Below are 19,636 nucleotides of genomic sequence, written 5' to 3'. Positions count from 1 at the left end.
AATATTTATTATGCAATAATAAATAACACAAACTTGAGCCAGATTTGGAAGTCTGAGATCTGCATTCCTGGTCTGTGACAGACAAGGCTTGTGCTCTTCCCTGGTTCCTGGACCCAAAGCCAGCATGCAATTCCCAGTCTAGCACCTGGTAGACCACATGACTAAGCTCTTGCCAATGAATTCTGAGCAAAAGTGCAGTTTCTACCTCACTTGTGAGAAAATATCTGCACCTGGATTTTTCTCTTTTCCCCTTTCCTTGGCCAGAACGACCAAGGCCACTAAAACCTTGGAGACTGTGTATTGCCTGAGCTCCTCAACACTTCTGAGGGGCAGAGCCACCTGTCAACCTAGAGCCTTCACTGTAGTCTTTCACAGGAGAGAGGAATAAACATTTCTATTCTTTGTTCCACGCTATTTTGGAGAATGTCCGTTACAGAAATACATTACTCCAGACTCACTGAGGTCCTGACTCCAACATTTGGTTATAGATACTTTGGAAAGTCACTCAAACTCTTTTGAGCCTGTTCTCCACGTGTAAAGTGAACAAGATCATATTTGCCTTATTTTATCAAGTGGAATATGGATGTAAATCACCCTATAAAATGCTGTTTGACAAAAATAAAATATAAACTGATATAAGGACTCAAAGGAAAGAACCATTCCTTCCAGAGAAGATGGAGTGATTAGAAAAGATAAAAGAGAAGATCTTGAGATGAATCTTAGTAACGTTTTGATAGGATTTTAACTTGCACAGAAGATATACAAGGATGGAAAAAAAGCATGGTGTAGGGGCAGCCCGGGTGGCTCAGTGGTTTAGCACTACCTTCAGTCCAGGGCCTGATCCTGAAGACCCGGGATCGAGTCCCACATCAGGCTCCCTGCGTGGTGCCTGCTTCTCCCTCTGCCTGTGTCTCTGCCTCTCTCTCTCTCTCATGAATAAATAATTAAATAAAATCTTAAAAAAACAAAGCAATGGTGTAAAATTAAAAATAGTGCATCTTTCAAAGGATAGTAGAAGACACTTTGAAACAGAGAGATCTAATAGAAGGATAATGGGGAAATTAGGCTGGAAAATAAATTTGGGGGCCAGATTATAGAAGGTAAGAGAGATGAACACTAGGATAATGAACTCTGATTAGTCTTTAGAAGTAGTGGGAGTAATTTTGTCCTCCTTACCCATGGGTGGCTGAGGACAGTTATTTGCTTGAGACAACTGTGATCTTAATGGAAAGGCCAAGAGAATCAGAGACGCCAGTTCAGAATCTCAATGCTGCAGAGCCATTGAACAAACCTGGAAGTCCCTATCTCTAAGCTTCCCATAGTATGGAATAATTCAATGCTTATTTTTAAACCAACATTGATTGGCATTTCAGCTACTTGCAGCTGAAAGCATTCTTAAAGAGGAAGCAGCATAAATGGTTAACTTAGTATTACAGAGAACAGCGTAACGGCGAATAATTTGATCTTTGAAAAGGTAACTTATAAAACCATCACTTTAATTTCTCAGACATGTGCCCTTGTGATCAATACACTGGAGCCATAGATCCAGAGAAAGACATTCTAAGATGTATTTGTAAGAGCAGGGCAGCCCCTGTGGTGCAGCGGTTTAGCGCCGCCTGCAGCTTGGGGTGTGATCCTGGAGGCCCAGGATCGAGTCCCACGTCAGGCTCCCTGCATGGAGCCTGCTTCTCCCTCTGCCTGTGTCTCTGCCTCTGTGTGTGTGTGTGTGTCTCTATGAATAAATAAATAAATAAAAATCTTTAAAAAAACAATTTAAAAAAGAGCAATCTAGAAATTCACTTTTTATAAAGAAACTTTTTGTTATGGATGATTTGTAAACTTGTACTTATTTTACAAGCAAATCAGTTTTAGGATACTATTGGTACATAAAAATTACACATATTCAAAAGATAGTCAGACAAAGAAGTCTTTGATAAAACTTTAGAGTTAGAAGAACCCTGATAAATCAGCTAGGTGTTCTACATAGCTTTACAGAGGAGGAAATTTAGGCCTAGGTACTCTATTACACACCTTGCTAAAACACATGACCAAGAACCCAGCCCTTGCTTTTTTTTTTTCCCCAATCAAAAAAAAAAACAAATTGGGGGATCCCTGAGTGGCTCAGCGGTTTGGCACCTGCCTTCAGCCCAGGGCCTGATCCTGGAGTCCTGGGATCGAGTCCCACATCGGGCTCCCTGCATGGAGTCTGCTTCTCTCTCTGCCTGTGTCTCTGCCTCTGTGTGTGTGTCTCATGAATAAATAAATAAAATCTTAAAAAAAAATCACAGTTAGTGCCATTGCTGTCAACTAGATTTTCTTTTCTGTTCCGAGTATAAGAAACACATGAAAAATTTAAAGCTCAAAACTCAAGTTTTCCTGGCATTGCTATAAACGGTGCACCTTACCAGCAGCATATATATCTAAATATCAAATTTAAAATGGAATTATTTTAATAATATTAGACCAAAAGGACCCACTGAGGCATATGCACAAGGACAAGTAGTATGTGTTGCCAGGGTTATTTATTATGTCTTGACATCCATGCATGATTTGCTAAATATCTCATTTCATATTATGTCCTATATCTGGCCATTTCCCTAGATCTAGTCCTAAATTAAGCAAGGATCGGAAGTGAGTCTGAACATAAGTATAGTACTAGAAAGTAATACCGATGTAATTTCTTCTTCTCCCTCTAGCTATTACTCTCTATATATTCCCAAGGTTTTTGCCAGGTTAAAGCAGGGGAAGGCCAGGGGAAAAGAAGCTGCCTCAGATATATATAGCCCTCAATCATGCCTCAAAAACAAACATACAGAAGCAAGGGGAGGTAAAAATTGGACCTGCTTAGGTATCTCTTAACATATTCGAAGTAAAGTTGCGATAGAGCAACAAGAAAAATGCATAGAGGACTTTGCTGTATTTTCTCAGATTGAATAAATGCTATTTAGTAGACTTCTTTATGTAAAATAATTCTATCATTAAGAAGAGCACTAGGCAGTAGAACATGATGCTTCAGTCCAAATAAGAAATAATTTTGTTATTTCACTGACAAAATTTTTTCTTAGATATTCTTACAACAAACACTGCATCATTTTGATAAATAGAGTGGTACACAAAGAAAAACCTGCTTAGCTGTGGTTATTTTTGATTCCACACCGTAAGAGCCATAGCGCGGACTCATTCAAATACAGTCTATCCCCTTTTAAATGCTGCTCCCATTTCAATTTTCATAAAGCGCCATGATCGCTTAGTGAAAGAATCACTCTTCATCTGCTGCTGATAGGAATATGATCAGTAATCTTCAATCTCTTTCTTTGCAAAATCAGGATCATGTCTGACACTCAGAATTTCTATACAGCAGATTTCCTAGGCTGATACTGGAGGTCACTGTCCCTTTGGCTGGCCCATATCTATCCTCCATGTCTGCCACCCCATCTCTAAATTTTACTGCCCTTTTCTTCCCAGGGTGCTAGCTGACATCATTAGATCTTTTTGATCATGCTTCTTCATTGCTAATCTTGGAAACTGAGCAGGTCAGTATTTGGATGGAAGACTGTGGTGGCAAGCCTCCAAGCTGTCCCCCAGTGAGCACCCCCCTCTTATATTCATACCCACGCATAGGCTTCTCCCATATTGTACCAGGGTCGGTCCGTGTGGCCAACAGAATACAGTAGGAGTGCTGAATGTCACTGCAGAGACTGAGTTATCAACAAACACTGCAGCTTCTGTTTTGTCCTTTTTCTTCTCTCTCTGATCACAAGCTTTGGGGAAAGCCAGCTGCCATGTTGCAAACAGCCACAGGGAGAGGCCCATGTGGTAAGAAACCAAGACCCCCCAGCCAGCAACCATGTGACTGAACATGGAGGCAGATCCTCTAGCCCCATCAAGCCTTCAGGTGACGTCCCTCTTGGCCAACACCTTGAGTGCACGCTCTTGAGAGATCCTGGGCCAGGACTAGCCAACTAATCTGCCCCCACACTCCTCATTTTCAGAAACTGGGGAAAAGAACAGATAATTTGCTATTTTCAGCCAGTAGGTTTTCAGGTCATTTGTTACGCAGCAGAATACCTACTAATAGGTGCTACAGAGTTTTTGGTTTGGTTTTATTTTTCTTCTAGTCTTTAACTGACTTGAGAATAGGAGCCATATCTTATTCATCTTGAGGTTCAGCAGAGTGCCTAAGGACATAGCAGATCCAATAACTGTTTTCTGAATGATGATCATCTCCTTCCTGTTTTTATCATTAAAGTAAATTCAATGACAATTACACATCCAGACTTCTGCTTAATGAAGGAATTTTTTTTTTTAATAATGTGGTTTAAACCAGAGAATATAGAAGAGAAAAAAAATCTGAAATGAGATCACCTTTCAAAAGCTCCAATTTTTTTAATGCTCCCACCATTAAGAGTTCAATATAAATTTACAATGAGGCTCAGTGAGCAATTTAGGAAGCCTTGGCCTCCTGCCTTATAAGCATTCATGATTACAAACTAAAACTTGGCCTCACCAGCTAAGCCATGACAGCATGATGGGAAAGATTAAAGGCTGACGTAAGTTAAGAGAAATAAACTGCTGTAGGTCTTGGGTTTTAGGGGACAGTAGAGTAATACTCAATAAGATCTAGGGAGAATATTCCTAACGGTGAGTATCCCCTTGTTAACTTGGCAGCTTAGGGAGAATCAGGGACCAAACACCTTCCCCACTTCTGTAGGTGGCAACTGTATTCCACAGAGTAAGGGTCTATTCTGATAGATACTTCATGGTAGAAGCATCTCTCCAGGTCCACCCACCCCCATATTCTAATACATTCCTACTGGGAAAACACAGGTTACAGGAAGGGGTAAAATAATCCCATTATGATGTTGAGAAATGAAGATGCATCCATTTGGAAATCTCTTAGGAGATGTGTTTGTTTGAGCTGACATTTACTAACAGGGCAACATTTTTCTTTCCCCCACTGACTAAGCCCCTTTTCCTAGACAATAATCTCCTCTGGGAGAGACTTATTGGGATTATTACTCCAGAGCATAGTAGAAAGGGTTCACTGAGTAGAAAAGTAGAAAGCAAAGGTTTGCTCAGCACACTTGAAGTTTTACCAAAAGAAAGTTCAAATTGCATGAATGAAAAGGACAACATTTCACTGGGAAATAATTTCCCTGGATTACATGAGCTGTATCTTTAGGGATCACAAATCTGGGTAATCTCCAGCCTTCTCCTTCTACCAGGAAAGAAAAGACTCAGGAAAAGCTGGCTTTCTTTCCTCCACCCTTAACTAGCTGACACATCAATGCAGCTCAAGGAGGCAAGAGTGGAATCTTTTTTTTTTTTTTTTTGCCATTAAAAAAATTACTAAAATATTAAAAGAGAAAAAAAAAAACAAATGAGAGTAGTACAAGAAAGGGCTTCAGGTTCAGTTAACCACCATTCAATAAAACAAGCTTTGATTCTTCCATCACTTGACAAAGACTGCTTACTTCTCAAAAAATGTGAAGACTACCCCAAAGGCATAAGGTAATACGCCCTAAAAACTAAACCATAAACCAACACATTCCTTGGAAAAATAAACTTGACAGTTCTGTTCCTCAATTACATTCTGCTTTTCACTAAAATAATCAGACTCAGACTATGTAATACATTAAATTTAAACACATATTTAAAAAACATGAACACATGTATATAAGAAAACAGTGGTGATTTTAAATGTTGACTTCTGAAATTTTGATCATAAAAACATAAAGACTCTTCTGTCACTTTCATCTCAGAAAGTATCAATAAAACACCAAGGAGGAACAGAAACATAGTCCCGATTTTTTTCATATTCTCCATTTTTGATGCAAATAGGAGACATACCAAACCTGAACCACGATACACAAAGTCGAAACATAGAGTGTAGAGCAATATCTCGTCAAGAGACACGCAGGAAGTGAACTGTAAACACAAGCAAAGTGGGACAACAAGATGCAGGACTCTTCACCCTAAAAGCTCAGGAATCAAGGGCACTGGGTCTCAGGCGTTGGTGTAAGGCAGGGGTAAGGCACGCAGCTAAAATCAGGTGGGGCTGGCTGAAAGTCTGTCCTTCACACCCTCTACTTACTCCTTACAAAGCACAGCATCCACTCTTCCTCCTCACTTTGTCTTTGGAGAAACCGAGCTAGAGAAATCCTAAGGACCACAATACCAGGAGCGGGGGGTGTCCGGGAAGAAGAGGTGGCCTCAAAACCCCTTACTGGAAATGAGGGAATTGTAGGAAAGCCTCTATTCCACCCCACCCTCTTCCCCACTGGACTCCCAGAACGCCCTAGGCAGTTGTATATCCCTGGGGTGGGGCATCAGATGACTCTCTTCATGAGAAATGGAAGGTTCTAAAGAAAAGACGTACAGATGCCAATATTTGGAGATTCTCTCAAGTGAAAATATTGGCTTACAAAATCACCGTAGAGTAAAGCCAACCCATCCACAGCCCTAACCATGCATCTATCACCTATTTCATCCTCACTCTTAAATAGGAATAAAACAAGCATTTGAGTAATTTCTTCTCCTACGGATTAATACACATCTTTTCAAATCCTGAAAAATCCTTCACTGGCCTCTACTGTCTCTTCTAGCTCCAATCCAATGTCCCGTCCTTCTTTTCCCTGCCTAACCTTCTGTGGAACCCCCTCTTCCTCAGCATGTGGCATCTCCTCAACACTGAAGCTTAGTTTCACCACCAGCCCCCTCAACATGACTGACTTCCAAACGCTCAGAGCCAGTGACTTTGTGGTTGACCCCCTGCTATTTTACACCACTAATTTGCCCAGTCATCCAATGTCAAAAGCTCAGCATGACTTTTTTAAAAAAAATAAACCTTTTATTTTAGGATAATTTTAAATTTGCAGGAAAGTTGTAAAGATAGCAAAAGAGAACTCCCATCCATATATTTCCCACCCAGTTTTTCCTACTGGTAACATCTTAGGTTGGTGAGTTACATTTGTCACAACTAATAAAGCAATATCGATGTATTACTAGTGACAAAACTAACTCCATACTTAATATTCATATTTCCTAAATTTTTATCTACCCCCTTTCTGTTCCAGAATCTCTTCCAGGATATCACATTACATTTAGCTGTTGTCTTTTTTGGCCCTTCTTGATTATAACAGTTCCTCAGACTTTCCTTGTTTCTGGATGACCTTGACAGTTTGAGGAGTTACTGGCCAGGTATTTTGTAAATTTGAGATTTGTTTGCTGTTTCTCTCATGATTAGACTGGGGTTATGGGCTTGGGGATGAAAGACCTCAGAGGTAAAGTGTTTTCATCACATCATATCAAAGGTACATACTATGAACATGGCTTATCACTGTTGATAACCTGACCTTGATCCACCTGGCAGAGATCCACTGTGAAGTTACTCTTTCCCATGCCTCTTTCCACACTGTACTTTTGAGAAAGAAGTCACTATGCAGAGCCCACACTCCTGAGGTGGGGAGCTGTGCTCCTCTTCCTTCAGGTCAGAGGATCCACAGAGATTACCTGGAATTCTTCTCTGCATCAGTCTTGATGTAGAGATGCCTTGCTCCCATTTTATGCATTTTCCCAATAAGTGAGCAGTACAGTGAGAATCAAGTCAGATACCGTAACTCCAAGCCCTGACTCTTTTGACTAAGGCAAGAATGAATTACTCCTAGCACTTTAGGGCTTTCTTCCTCCTTTCCTTCCCCACTTTGACAAATGCTGATTGTCAGCTATGCACTCAGCACTGTACAGGGGGCCCCACCTTCATCCTTGGTTTGGCTCCCTCTGGTTTCAGTTACCCATGGTCACCTGCAGTCTGAAAGCAGATGGTCCTCCTTCTGAAGAATTGTCAGAAAGAAGGTCAACAGTAGCCTAACACTTCGTCACAATGCCTACATCATTCACCCCACTTATCAGGTAGGCATTTCATCATCTCACATCAACACGAGAAGGATGAGTGCAATCAACGAGGTATTTCAAAAGAGTGAGAGAGACTATATTCATAGAACTTTATTACAGTCTATTGTTATAGTTGTTCTATTTCATTATTATTGTTATTAATCTCCTACTGTGCTAATTTATGAATTAAGCTTTATCATAGGTATGTCTGTATAAGAAAAAAAAAACAGTATATATAGAGTTTGGAACTATCTGTGGCTTCAGGTACTCACTGAGGGTCTTGAAATGTATTTTCTGTGAATATGGGGAAACTATTGTATTGGCTTTAGGAACACAATGTTAAGTCAAATCCATACAGTCCCTGAGGGCTCAAAGACTTGTAAATAGTGGCTTTTGGTTTAGCTAAGGAGTCAGAGAAGGTTTCCCTGAGGTGGCGACCTTTGAGGTAGGATCTGAATGGTGGGCAGAAGTAAGACCATGAAAAATGGGTACAAGATATGGTACCTGCCAAGGTTCTGACACATGAGGGAGCATAGGGAAAGTGCTCCAGTATCACAGGCAGGGGAGCGAGCATGAGAGGGGCTTCTGAAAACCAGGAAGGGCTGCCTCCTACAGTCCTACAAGCAATGTGTGGCCACTGACAGCAGTGCAGTACCACACACAGATTGGAGTCTCAAATGAAGCCCTCCAAGGGCCGAATCTATCTAGGTGGTGAGAATGGATGCAGGATGACCAGCGAGGAGGCCCCTCTAAGAAGTCCAGATAGGAGGCAGTGGTAGTTTGGCCTAATGCACGGACAGTAGAGATGGAGAAAAATGGATTTTGGAGATAGCCAGAAACATCAGATCTTGGGTGACTGATCTAATCTTTTTGTACATCAGTTTCTTCATCTACAAAAGAAAAATAAACATAAACCTACCTCATGAAGCTATTATGAGGTAATGAATTAATAAGCACAAGGCACTTAAACAAGTGTCGGCTTATAGTAATTTTGCTATTAATAATATTACTCGTATGTTCTTGAACAGAGTACCTAAATTAGCTGAGGAATTGACCCCCTCACTGACAAAATGAGGAGGCATGGCTATATAATTTCCAATACCTTTCTGGCCCTAAATGGTTAATATTCTTAGCCATTATCCTTTGCTAGTCCAAGAGGACTATAAGCTCCTAAGTATGGTGTTCCCCAAGAGATCACTCAGTAAATGTTATGTATCTTCTGTAACCTATACCACTATACCCACTCCTTTTCCAAAAAAAAAAAAACAAAAACAAAAACAAAAAAAAACAAAACTGACAATGGGCACAAAAAGTGCTGTGAGTAATTTTGAGAAATATGAAACTGATTTTTTTTCTTTCTTTTTTTTTCTTTAAGATTTTATTTCTATTTATTTTGAGAGAGAGCCAGAGAGCACGAGCAGGAGGGAGGGGCAGAGGGAGAAGGAGAAGCAGACTCCTCTGCTGAGCAGGGAGCCTGATACAGGGCTCAATCCCAGGACCCTGAGATCATGACCTGAGCTGAAGGTAGATGCTCAGTCAACTGAGCCACCTAGGCGGCCTGAAACTGAGTTTTCAATCCTAAATATTTCGTATTCAGGATTAGCATAACTTGGCCTAGCATTCCTCCCCATTACCCAGTGACTCTACCTTGCTGTTTCTGCCATGCTTAGAAAGTATTTCAGGAAGGAATCGGCCTCGAGGAGCTTAATCCAAAGTCACAGCCAAAGTCTGCAGAATCACAGCTTAAATGGCCGATTTGATTACTCAGGATAGAAGGAGGCCGTTGTAATCACTGAATCAGCGAGGACTTAAAAGCATTAACAGTGGGTCTGGCATCACACCAGGATTTATGGGCAGGTACAAGGAGGAGGGACCTTGTCTTCCAGGAGCTTCCAATTCACACAGGGAGGCAAGGGAGGGAATCCATACATAAGCAAACTGAAGACTAGTCCATAGAAGTTATGAATGATTTCTTAATTCAGACTGTAGAAGGACAAACAAGAATTCAGTGGAGGAGGAAATGGGCAATATTTAACAACAAAAAGAGCCAAGAACATTGGTATATAGTATCACACTGAGGTTTTTATATCAATGAGAAGTTTGCAACGTCTCAATCAAGAGGCTAACTTTTGCTTCTACCCGCCTCTGGCACAGCTCACATCTTCAGCACAAACACAAACCAGGAGGAGCAAAACAGAACCATGCCATGCCAGAACTTTCCATTAAACTGGGTGAACTTATCTGCAATGATAACTGCAAATATTCCATTTTTAGTAATTGGGGATTATCACTTCTGTAGCCCTAGAACCACGTCATGGTCTTGAGGAAGGGGCACCCTCCCAAACCCTTGTTTATTGTAGGTAAAGACACCCTAACTTATTTGGGGGGGGGGGGAGGGAAGGAAGGAGGAATCTCCGTACTTTTCAAATGAAATTACATGAAAACAAAGGAAAGAAACAAAAGCTGCTAAAGGTGAAAAAAAAAAAAATAGACCACAAATTCAGTTGTAAATGAGCTAAACATTGCAGGTAAATTTGAACTAATAAAACAGATGAATTTACTGAAAACTTAACACCTCTCAACACAGCTGTCTGCCCAGTCAGGAAACCATTAACATCTTGTCACCAATGCCCCAAGCACATCAATGATATGAATTCTAAAAACAACCCAGAACAACAAAAGAAATGCACCACCCAGTAGCCAATGGCACACAAGCTTTCTGAACTCCCCTTTCCTGGTGCCCCTCGAAACACTGAAAAACCGGCCAAAGCAGGAGGAAGGTGGGCTGGAGAGAAAAGGAGGAAAGCAATGCGGACAACTTTGAAGAGCAAGTGCAAGTACTTCAATCAACTTGAGACCATTTAAGAAACACTTTTTCAAAATTACAGTTGATTAACTGGCCTGGGTATATGTGTGAGGGGGCTGTCAAAAGTCAGGAAAGCATCCCTTTAATAATGACAAGTCATTATAGACAGTATTCTATTTTAATAAGAAAGAAACATCATTTTCTCAAATTGAAATACCAAAGCAGGGGTCTTTAATTACTTTTGGTCCAGAGGCTCCTTTGAGGATCTCATGAAAGCCAGAGACTTTCTCCTCAGAAAACTGCATGTGCTCACAAAATGTAGCAGCTGATTTCTTTTTTTTTTTCTTTTCTTTTCTTTTTTTTTTTTTTTTTTTTAGCATTTGATTTCAACAAAATTTACTGACTCCTAGCTCTGCCCACCATCGAACCCATCCCTATACAGGTTCCCCTTTGTCTTGTGGGCCCAGGTGTTAAAAGGCTTCTAAACCCCTGTGCCGAAGAAACATGCTTTAAGACCTTGGAACAAGAGTTTCAGGGTTTTCATATACCATCCAACAGAACAGGAGTTACAAAAAAGCATTTCATTTTCTCGACTGGGTGGTGTCCAATGATAGCCACTCAATTGCCCACCGATTCTTGTTTAGGAGCTGGTTTCTACCTCAGAGGCAACCCTGAACTTGTTTTTCCATTTGGTCCCTATTGTATGTACGTGAGGCATCCATTGCTCAAAAACTACTTTGCCAAAGGAAAGCAGAAAAAAATAATTTTTTAAAGGTGAGAGGACAAGGAGTCCGTTGTGCTCTTGGAAGCTCTGGTAATCGGTTTGTTCGTTCACTTGTTGTGTCAATACCAACTATGAGTCAGAATGGTGGGAGGCAGCAGGTTGGAAAAAGAGGAAGCGTCTTCCCTTGAACGAGCTTACTGTCCAGGGCACTGAGAAGGGGAGTGTTAGACTGGGTGTACACCAGGACGCTGTGGGGACGTGGGGGTGCTGGCGAGGAAGGGGTCTTTCTGCTTAGGGAGCAGAGGAACTCAGCTGTAGGGATGCTAACTAAATACTGCTCATGGAGAACTGCAGGGTGGGTGGAGCGAGCCAGGTATTCATGAGAGGAGGTCACAGCAGCACAAAAGAAAAAAAAAAAAAAGAAGAATTAACTGAGCAGTTAGATAGCAGTTGACTGATAGTGTCACATGCTAATTTAAAATATTCCATAAAAGGTATCACTAGAAAGAAAAAAAAATTGCAGGCAGAGTCAAATGACAGTTTGTGGGGCCCAATTCAAAATGGAAATGTAGGGCTCCCTGTTCAAAAAATATTAAGAATGTGCAGAAGGGGACAGCAGAACATTAAACCCAGTGTGGGGCCCTTCAGAGCAGAGGGGTCTATGTGGCCACACAGGTGACCACGCACCCATGCATCTTGCCCTGCGTGTACTAGAAGACAATTTCAAGTGTCTACACCTCTTCTTTAATACTACAGACAAATAGGGACACCCGAGTGGCTTAGAGGTTGAACCTCTGTCCACCTTTGGCTCAGGGCGTGATCCTGGGGTCCTGGGATGGAGTCCTGCATCAGGCTCCCTGCATGGAGCCTTCTTCTCCCTCTGCTTGTGTCTCTGTCTCTCTCTGTGTGTCTCTCATGAATAAATAAATAAAATCTTAAAAAAAAAAATTACTACAAACAACCCGCATTTCTCAAAGGACCTGCCACAAAGCACTTAATACATGCTTCTATGAAGCACCAGGCCAGGAGCTTTACTTCCACTTAATGTTTTTCCAGCAACCCTGTGACATAGATGTTACTACCCCCCACTTACAGATCCTGAAACCAAAGAGAGTAAACTGCTGGAGGGCAAGGTGGTGCTCGGGATGTTGAAGATCTCCCTCTGTGCCTGTGGCCCTGCCTCGGTGCTGACCCGTCAATGCGTGTTTGGATTTCTTTGCTATGGGGGGGTTTGGCTTTGGCTGAGCCCCAATGGTCCAGAGTCCTGGAGTCAGGTGTGTGCTTTGGACATGAGTCAAAGATTGAAGCGGGAAGGGCCACCGATCCCCATGCCAGTCACGCCACCCCACCGAGTCCCCCCAAGCACCTACCTCTAGTAGGAATGGGAGCTGGATGTGGAGGGAGCAAAATGCCAGCACGCTCCGAACTGTCCTTTTTTTCAATACAGACACAGCTAGGAGGAGAAATCACATAATTTCCATGAGAAATTATGCATTAAAATAGCACATGCACGCTTACAAGAGCCCGGAATCTATTTTAAAAGAAGTTATTAAACCTTTAGAACCTATAGTAATTTCCGATTTCTCCCAGCAAACCTCCAATTAATAGTTTTTGGAGACAAAGGCTTGCCAGAGCATTCAGAGGTTCATCGGAGGGCTCTCCCCTCCCCGAACCTCTTCCCCCCTCTACCAGTTTGCCAAGGGTGAAATTCAGCTTTTCCACTTTTTAGGAGAACAAGCATTGCCATGATCACAACACAACATTGACTCAACAGTAAAAAAACAAAGACTCTAAATATTTACCAAAACTCCTTGGGTTTTTATATCTTTTTTTTTTTTTTTTTTAAGCCAATGTGAACAGGTCACCCCTCCCACACACGTGGGGCGAGGTGGGGGCTTTTGTAGAGTCTTTAGCCTCTGTCCTTTGGTCTTACCAGGCCTCACACAAGCCCTGTTGTGGCTCGGAGCACTCTGTGATTAATAGCTCGGCCAGCCATTCCTACTTAAAAACTATTCCTACTTTATGTCTTTTTTTTCCCCCACTCTGTCCCTGATTTTCTCTGATCCTAATTTTTCTGCTCAGCAGAAATTACCTACTGTCAAAGCCTTCTCTTCACCCCAAAGCCTCTTAACTATATTCCTTCCCCAGCGTTTTGTTTTGGGAAGCTTTCGTTAAGTCGATGATAGGCCCATTGCAATGAAGCAAGGCCAAAGCAGGGTCTACTCGGGGTTATAATCTGTCAGCACCTGCCCCCCTCCCACCCCAAGCCCCATCCCAAATCCACACTGGTGAGTCAGGAGAGCACGAAAAGCCATTCAACCAACCCAACGGCACACCGGCCTCGCAGCAGGCCAGCAGCGCTCTCCTTGTTCTGCTTGTACACTGGAAGTGCAAGTTGCATTTTCAAAATCATTCTGTCAGCCCCATGACAATTTAATTTATTTATTTTTTTAGCCAGTTTCTCAACTCTGTTTGGGTAGCAATGGCTCGTCAATATCTCATTCAGGTGTAGCATGGAAAAGCCTAACAACCCTGGGCCGGCAGCCAAGCTTACCAGTGACTGACGCTCGCTTAACTGAGCAAAGATTTGCTCTGCTCCAAGTGGGGCTTGACTATACAAGAACCAGTAGTGACAGCGAGGGCGCCGGCTGGAATCCTAACAAAGCTGCTTCCAACTTGTGCTCAAGCAAGTGGAACCAGCACTTAAGCTGAATGTTAAGGGGCTTCAATCTTGGTCCTTTTTTTTTTTTTTTCTTCTTCTTCCCCATCATTTACCTTCTGAATAAACCCTGGGATTTTACGGGGAAAACAGCACATTAGCACACTTACATCACAAATCCTTGTACCTCTTTAAAAGGCTGTTGAAGATTTATTAACTTGTAGGAGCAATCATTTAATTGCTCGCCTCTGCTACACCACATACGATTTTTTTTTTCTTTTAAATGACCGAATTAAACCTGCCGAGCAAATTTGGGCTTTGAAGTTCCTGCAGAAGGATCATCCCTTTGAGGGAAGGAGAAAAAGAAGACATGAAATGCTCCCCTTTGGTACCAATGTCCGCATGCCCCCACCTTCCCCGCCCGAGATGCCTTCGTACCCAGAAGCAAATCAATCTCGTTTAAACGTTGCCAATTCATTTTCCAAGCCAGGTCCAAATCTCACCGTCGTTTTTCCCTCTAATTTCAATGAAAGCCCATAAGCATTTACAAATGGAGGAACATCATACTTACAATTTTGGGATGTGTAATGCGGCTGTGTATCTTAGGAAAACACTGTTATGTTTATATGTTGCTGTCCTTCCTGCTCAAAGACCACACCACTCTTGGTGAAGCTGAAGAAACTAGTGAGAGACCCAAAGTCCTTTCCACACCACGAACCTGTGCAAACCATTCTTTGAATCGAGCTGCAGTGGCAATTAGCAGAGTCTCTTGCTGTCTGGGACTCTGCCTCTTAGGTCAAATGCAGCCCAAAGCCAACAAGATAATTTACCGCCTAACCACAGTGAATTTGGTGATTTGCAACCGCAGAATCAAATATTTAGACTAATTCCCACTTCACACATAAAAACAGTAGGGACAGGAAGAGGCACACACACACACACACACACACACACACACACGCCCGCCGATTTGCACGTTCGTTTTAGTTAGCCTGCAATAATCCGAAGTCGTGTGTGGGTAACTAGACAGCGTCTGAGGGGCAGAGGCAGTGCATCTGGTTTTTTTAAGCCCTGGACAGCCTTTTGCTTGGGAAGGAGCCCTGTTCCATTGCATCAGCCGTCCAGTAACGCGATCTCACCAACCTATGTGTGAGCATCAGGAGTCCGTGCCTGGGGTCACAAGGGGCATTCTCTTCCTAGCCAACTGAGACTGACATGTGCTGCTGTCATAAAGATCACACCGTCCAGTTTGGCCCAACTGGTGGTCTCGAGAATGAACAGAGGTACGGCCTGTCAAACTGCAAGGCGTTGGCAGGGCTCAAGTGTCAGATTTCCCCCAAATGACAGTTCCCTGCATCTCGGTGCGTTAAAACACTGTGTTGTGTCACTGGGACCCAGAAAAAAAAAAAAAAAAGTCTTTTTTATTTTTATTTTATTTTATTTTATTTTATTTTATTTTATTTTATTTTATTTTCCTGGGTCCTTTTGGTATTTTGTTTTGTTTCGGCTTTGTTTGTTTACCTTCGGTCTGTTTTTAAAGGCATTTATGCCCAGAGTACTACAAAGGGATGTTAGTGGGGCCTCCCTGGCAGGGACATAAAAGTGTATGGGTTTTGAAGGAGAGGAACTGCAAGGCTGTTATAACTTCCCTCAAACCCCAAACCTGGTTAGCTGGGAAACAGTTCTTTAGAGTCGTCCTTTCTTTCCTCTGTGGGACTTGGAACCTGGATGCTATAATTGAAAGCCAGTGTATTAAGCATAACACATCAAACTACTGTTAACACCCTGCCTCCCGCAAGGCTGCCTCCTATAACAGCTCTGTTTTCTGCCTACGGTCTGTGCAGGCAAGTGGAACATCACACGCGCTGCATGCTAAAGGCCGCAGCCTTTGTCTTCTCCAAGTTCTGTCTATTTCAGAGGCTAACATGGAGCAATTAGTCTAATTAATGTGAAACAATGAGCTGTGTTACCACTTATCAAATTGATTGTTCCCCTATCAAAACAAAACAGGCTGGCTTTTTGATGTAATTTCAAGAGATGATTTGAAATGTCATGTTGCTGCAAGCCAATTACCTTATGACTAGCGTCCCGGTCAACAGAATACATAATTAGCATGAGTTTGGGAAGGCTGCTTACTGCTAGTATGTTAATTAACTGTCTTTTGTCATAAAACAAAAAGGTGGTACGGGGAGGTTTTGAAATAGGTCTTTTTTATTTACATTTCTTTGTGCTTATCAACGTGAGGCATGACAATGCAAAAGAATAGACAATTTTAATTCCTCTACTTCGAATTAATACTCAGCTGCAAGGTCAGGGTAATGTGCAGGCTGCAGTACCATTCACCTCACCACCTCACTCTAGTCCTGCCCCAGTGTATTATATTACTCGAGGAGTTAAATTAAGTATCGGGTAAAACTCGAATGGAAGAAACCCTGGGCTCCACGAAACAAATCCCCTAATAGACTTCTTTGGAGCTTCCCTGGCTTTTGTGCATCCTGTGAGGGCTGGACGGCGCTCGCCTGCCCCGGGAATTACATTCAGGTGTCGTCTTTCTATTTCAATCTTGAAATTTGGAGAGAATAAACCCATCATCAAATGATGTTATTGCCTTTACCTCACTATGGTAGAGAGAGAATGCATAATGGGCACCTGTGGGCCTGTAAAGGAATCCTATCGGTGAGTCCAGGGCTCTGTAACTCGTCTGCAGCTTCCCCTCTTATGCGATAACCTGGCAATTCCACCTTCTTGATTAAGGAACCAATTCGGTATTTCTGTCTTCTTCAGGTTGAAGGCATGCTGGAGGTACCCATAATCAGTCACTGACAATTAGCAATCAAGTTCATGGTGGCCTTGAGTCAGGGCTCGACATGCATATTAGTAAACAAGCTTCTGGTTTAGAGAACCAGTCGAAGGTTCCAAGATTCTAGTGCTTCTATTCACTGCCCAATGGTATTGTTTTACCTGGCAAAGGTAAGGGAGCCACTCCTGGACATCCCACAACTTACTGTGAGAAATGGGTTGCTGCTTTTGTGTTAGGGTTCAACACTCCTCAAACATTTTTCTTGAGATATGGTTCGTGTCTTGTAGTCATATTAGAGTGGTCCTCAAGAGTCACAGGAAAACACAATACCCTGCTCCTAGAAATAGTTTAGTTTGCAAACTGGATTTTCCATCCTGACTTGTTTCCATTATTCAACATAGTTTTTTTTATTATTATTATTACAAATACTTAAAAAAAGGAAGAAATTGAAGAAGATACAAATAAATGGAAAGATACTTTGTGCTCATGGATTGGGAGAATTAATATTGTTAAAACATTCAGACTACCCAAAGCCATCTACAGACACATGCAATCCCTATCAAAATACCAATTACATTTTTCACAGAACTAGATCAAATAATCCTAAAATTTATGTGAAACCCCAAAAGACCCCAAACACCTAAAGCAATCTTGAGAAAAAGCAAAGCCAGAGGCATCATGCTTCCTGATTTCAAACTCTATGGCAGAGTTATAATGATTTTAAAAGTTTGGGGGGCACCTGGGTGACTCAGTTAAATGTAGCCTTCGGCTCAGGTCATGATGTCAGGGTCCTGGAATCAAGCCCCGCACTGAGTCCTGCATCAGGCTCCCCAGTCAGCAGGGAGCCTGCTTCTCCCTCTCCCTCTCTCCGCACCCACCCATGCTCTCTCTCTTTCTCTCTCTCTCGAAACTACATAGGTAAAATCTTTAAACAAAATAAAAATAACATAATTTTAAAAATGTGATACTATCATTAAGACAGACACACAGATCAATGGAACGGAAGAGAAAGCCCAGAAAGAAGCCCACACATACATAGTCAGGTAATTTACAACAGAGGAGCCAAGAATAACAATGGGGAAAAGACAGTCTCTTCAATAATTGGTGTTCAGAAAATTGGATAGCTACATGTGAAAGAATAAAACTGGAGCACCTTCTTATACCATAAATAAAAAATTAACTCAAAATGGATCAAAGACTTGAACTTAAGACCTGAAACTAAAAAACTCCTAGAAGAAACCATAGGTGGCATGAGGACTTTTTAAATATGATAGCAAAAGCAAAAATAAACAAGTAGGACTACACCAACCTAAAAAGCTTCTATACAGCAAAGGAAACTATCAATAAAATGAAAAGGCAACCTGTGGAATGGGAGAAAAGTCATGCAAATTATATATCTAAAAAGGAGCTAACATCTAAAATATACAAAGAACTCATCCAACTCAACAGCGATAAAGCAACCAATCTGATTTTAAAATGGACAAATGCTCTGAGTAGAAATTTTTCCAAAGAAGACATACAGATGGTCAGCAGGTACATAAAAAGGTGCTCAACATCACTAATCATCAGGGAAATGCACATCAAAACCCCAATGAGATATCACTTAATACCTGTTAGAATGGCAGGTATAAAGAGATAAGACATAAGAGCTGGTGAAGATGTGGAGCAAAGAGAAACCCTTGTGCGAATATTAAGTTGGTTCGGCCAATGGCACTCAGTATGGAAGTTCTTTAAAAAATTGAAATGGAACTACCATACGATCCAGCAATTCCACTTCTGAGTCTTCACTGAAGAAAAAGGACACACTAACTGGAAAAGATACATCCATCTTCATTGCAGCATTATTCACAATAGCCAAGATATAGAAACAACCAAGATGTCCATCGGTGGATGAATGTATGATATATATAATATATACATTAGAATAAAAAATTCAGCCATAAAAAAGAACGAATCTTACCATTTACAACAACATGGATGGATCTCAACATGGATGGATTATACAAAGTGAAAGAAGTCAGGACAGAGAAAGACAAATATTGCATGATTTCTCTTACATGTAGAATCTTAAAAAAAAAAAAAAAGCTCATAGATATGGAGAATAGACCGGTGGTCATAGGAAATGTGGGGTGGAGGACAAATGGATGAACTGTTTTTTAGTTTAAATGAACTGAATACGATTTTTTAAAATGTAGCATGGAAAACATTAAATGGATGGGGCATGATGTTTTGTGTCTCTTTGTTTTGGAATGCAGGTACCTCATCTGGGCAATGCAGGGTGGGGAAGCCTGCAGTACAGAGACTGGACAGGAAGGAGGCCGGGCTCAACTATGCTCGGTGGGAGAAGACAGGGAGTCTCTGTAAAACTCTTCACCCCTCTGAATCTAAAATGTCTTCCAGAAATACAAGAAAAATGTAAAAATATGGGGATCCCTGGGTGGCTCAGCGGGTTAGCACCTGCCTTCAGCCCAGGCGTGATCCTGGAGTCCCGGGATTGAGTTCCGCATCAGGCTCCTTGCATGGAGTCTGCTTCTCCCTCTGCCTGTGTCTCTGCCTCTCTATCATGAATAAATAAATAAAATCTTTAAAAAAAAAAAAGAAAAATGTAAAAATACACAAGGAATTGTGGCTATAGTTTTCAAAGAGCATAGACAAGGGAGAGAGAATCAAGATGAGAATGGTTACCTAAGAAACCTCGAGCATTAAGTGGTAATCATAGCTAACCATTGCTGAGTACTTTGGAGGTGCCAGGGT

At 41.7% G+C, this 19,636-nt stretch overlaps 1 protein-coding gene across 34 annotated transcripts in view; it reads right to left on the bottom strand.

The window, feature by feature from the left end:
- ESRRG (estrogen related receptor gamma) overlaps window positions 1-19,636 on the bottom strand; it is a 616,791-nt gene that overhangs the window by 285,170 nt on the left and 311,985 nt on the right. For 19 of the 34 annotated variants that reach the window (XM_077887012.1, XM_077887013.1, XM_077887015.1 and 16 more), the window contains one exon: window positions 12,794-12,876. The exons of the other annotated variants lie outside the window; for them this stretch is intronic. The gene's annotated coding sequence lies outside the window, so the exon portion shown is untranslated. The remainder of the gene's footprint in view (window positions 1-12,793; window positions 12,877-19,636) is intronic. 34 annotated transcript variants of the gene reach the window in all.

This window comes from Canis aureus, chromosome 38, assembly GCF_053574225.1.
Source record: "Canis aureus isolate CA01 chromosome 38, VMU_Caureus_v.1.0, whole genome shotgun sequence".
NCBI classification, from domain to species: Eukaryota; Metazoa; Chordata; class Mammalia; order Carnivora; family Canidae; genus Canis; species Canis aureus.
This window is presented reverse-complemented; position numbering and strand designations above follow the sequence as displayed.